Genomic DNA, 3,566 nt, shown 5'->3' on the forward strand with positions numbered 1-3,566 from the left:
TGCTTGTTAGTTTTGTGTTGAGCTTTTTTTGTTTTTGTTTTAGACTAACAGACCTACCAGTGACGCCCTTCAACCACCCATCCATACAGACAGAAACAAAAGAGGGAAAGTAAAGAAGTAGGACCTACCAGTGGCGCCCTCCAACCACCCGCAGAGAAACCGGTTGCTGAATGGATCAATTGTGAGCACAGATTTCGAGCAAGCACGTACGGAGCGAAATCTGACAGCTTCTGGGTCTCATGATCAACAGACACCATAGATTTGTGATATCCAATATTGTTTTTAGTTTTAGTAAGAGTTTTATGGTACTTGCACATGCAACACAATATAAGGTCATATAATATGTACCGAAGATTAGAGGTATTTGCAGAGAGAGCGACAAGCGCACACAAAAAAGAAGGAGGGGAGATCAAGAGGATATAATAATATATTTCATAGGAAAGAAGGAGCTAACCTCACCAGAACAACTACCAACCACCCACTATCGAAGAATATTCATTCTAACGTATTCCTGGTTCACCTTGGGCTGCAACATTTGCCTCTATGTGTGACCAAATGAAGGGCACGAAGTGAAGGGTTGCGCGGGTACTCAGCTATACTAGCGGGACTAGTCTGTGCGGTCAAAAATTCGTGGAGCAATTGTCAAATATCTCCTCAACTATCGAACATAAACTCTCCAGCTTTTTCAACGTGACTTACATCAATTTGTCTAAACAGATCAACATGTTTGTAAAGACCTGTAACTTCTAATCTAGAAATTCCTTAATAAATACTAATAAAAAATCCTACTGGGTGATTTTGAAAGGTTTACAGCTGGGACGATATCGCCTTTAAAAGCAAGTCCGTATTTTTTTTCTAATCGCGAGATTATCTTTATTGAACGCATGTTTTGAGAATTTTTAGAGCAAAAACGTGTTAAATATAAAATATCAATTTCTTGTAACTAGTTTTGCCACTAAAAAGTGTCATTAGTGAGCTGTGACATAACCCATATACGCATACAAAATTAAATGTGTGCGAGAAGCTGTAAGTGCTGTAAACAATTCTATTTTCCGCGTGAAGAAGGTTTGTTGTATTTTATAACAATTTATGAAGAAAAGTTTTTTTTAGCCTACCCTCAATTGTTGTCGAAAAATATGATTAACTGAGACAAACTGAGACAAACTGCTGAGCAAAGTATGGGTGACACTGATTCACCCGTTATAAAGATATTTGAGGAAAAGTTGCGCCACGAATTTTTTTTACCGCAGTATAGTGTTTTATCATTTATTATTTGCGCACCTATGGTATACACCAGTGCAACGATATTTTTAATATAAAAAGCAGTGCCCTGTCTCGGACATTAATATTCAAGTCCTTGACAGACACTTAACTTACGGCACTTCAGTGACCCAGAAAAGTTTGAACTAGTGAAAAAGAAAAGAAAAGAAACGAAATAAAAATATTTTTAACAAAGGCTCAGAATAAGAAAACAAAAACAAAACCCCCCCAAAAATAAGAAGAAAGGAACATCTTCTGTCTGATAAGAATCTCAACTTGCGTGTGAAGTCAAAGCATTTGTGAGGCAGCATGGTGGAATCAGGCTCTCGTCAAAATAATCAAAGTGAAGAAACTTGCATTTTCCCGCAGGTTTGTGAACTTTTATCAAATTTTTGTTTTTTGTCTCAACACCTTTCATACCCATTAAAGAACTCATTTCTGTGTGGATTTTTCTGAGAAAAGTTGATTAAAGGCACAAAAAATGTAAATTTTCGGTTACCACGGACTCTTAAGCTAAGGAAATCCAATCTTTGTCGGCCATTTCCTCACAAATTTTTCCTCTGAAAACAGGTGACCCCCACCTCCTTCATTCTCAGATATCTCCACTTGTATTCAAGATAAATGGACATTTTTTTCATAAAAATACAGACAATTGAACAAGCTTTAAGACGATACCAATAACTCTACATGCCCAAAAATTGACGAGAGCCTGATTCCACCACGAAGCCAAAGCATTTCGTAACGCATTGTTCAGCGCAAAGAACCAGGGTAACAATAGAGGAAGATGTTAAGTAAAGGCGAAATGCTTCTCTGCATAAACTGCAGGAATTTGACATGGCCTAGAGAAAGTGAAACCCAAAGGACACGACAGCCCTGTGTTACAATAAATTATACAGGGCATGTGTGCATACCGTTGTCCGTTGGGCTATGACAGTTAGTTTGTTAGTTTTAGTCTTAGTAGGAGTTTTACGGCACTTGCAACACAACAAGGTCGTATAAGCGCCGAAGATTAGAGGTGTTACAAGAGAGTGACAAACACAAACAAGAAGGAGGAGAGATCAGGATGATATGATAGATGATGTTTGATAGGAAAGAAGGAGCAAACCACACCAGAGCACCCGCCAACCACCTTCTGTGCTACGACAGCATGAATGTTGGCCTATGTGTTAGCTTTCTAAAGATCGTATATTATATGCATTTTTTGTTGTTGTTCTAGTAAGCGTTTTACAGCATTTGCAACACTATTAGATTATATGAATAAATGTCAAAAATCAGAGGTATGGCAAAAGACTAATCCCGTGGAGGCAATTTTTTTGTTTTAGTAGGCGTTTCACAGCACTTGCAACACAATTGGATCATATAAATAAATGTCGAAAATTAAAAGTGTTTCAAAAGACTAACAAACATAATAATGAAAGAGGAGATATCAGAACGATAGATGTTTGATAGGAAAGAAGAAGCAAACCACACCAGAGTACCCGCGAACCACCCACTAACAAACTTAAAAAAGAAGGAAAAGAGATAAGGCCGAACAGAGGTTTGATAGTAAAGAAGGTGCAAACCGCACCCGAGCACCTGCCAACCACCCGCCTTTAGAATTTAGATTTAAGCAAAATTGTTGCTTGAGCACAATACGGAACCGACCCCACGACATTGTGAGCGAGACACTTACAGTAAGAAACTAAAATAACATGTTTAAGAAAAAAAAAAGTTTTAGTAAGAGTTTTTCACACTTATAATACAATAAGGTAATATAAGTGTCGAAGATTAGAGGTGTTACAAGAGAGTAACAAGCACACTCCTTCTATTTTGTGTTTGTTATTTTTTTGTAGCACCTCAAATCTTCGGCATTTATAATATTATTATGACCTTATTGTGCGGTAAAACTCTTACTAAGACTAAAAACTAAGCAGCTGAAGTAGTTGTGGTTGTGGTAAAGTCTATCTATCTATCTATCTATCTATCTATCTATCTATCTATCTATCTATCTATCTATCGGGTTGATTCGAGGGGCCAGTTGTAGCCCCAGTGTGCGATGACACGGGAGTGTTTTGTCAACAGTGGCAACAAAAAGCACACAAGTCTCGGCTTTGTCGCAGAGTCGCTCGGACGGAAAGAAAAACGAACGAAAAGCCAGGGGTGAGGGGGGAAGGAACCTTTTTTGGCCGTGCTTGGCTGGTTTTGGCGCCGGCCAACAGATCTTCTGGAGGGTCCGGGCGGGACCACAAATCGTGATGTTATTGAGGGCTCTTTTTATTTCGTTCTACACTGCCCCCTGCAATTTTCCTCCCCTCCCCACGTCCACT

Source organism: Aplysia californica, unplaced genomic scaffold, assembly GCF_000002075.1.
Source record: "Aplysia californica isolate F4 #8 unplaced genomic scaffold, AplCal3.0 scaffold00511, whole genome shotgun sequence".
NCBI lineage: Eukaryota > Metazoa > Mollusca > Gastropoda > Aplysiida > Aplysiidae > Aplysia > Aplysia californica.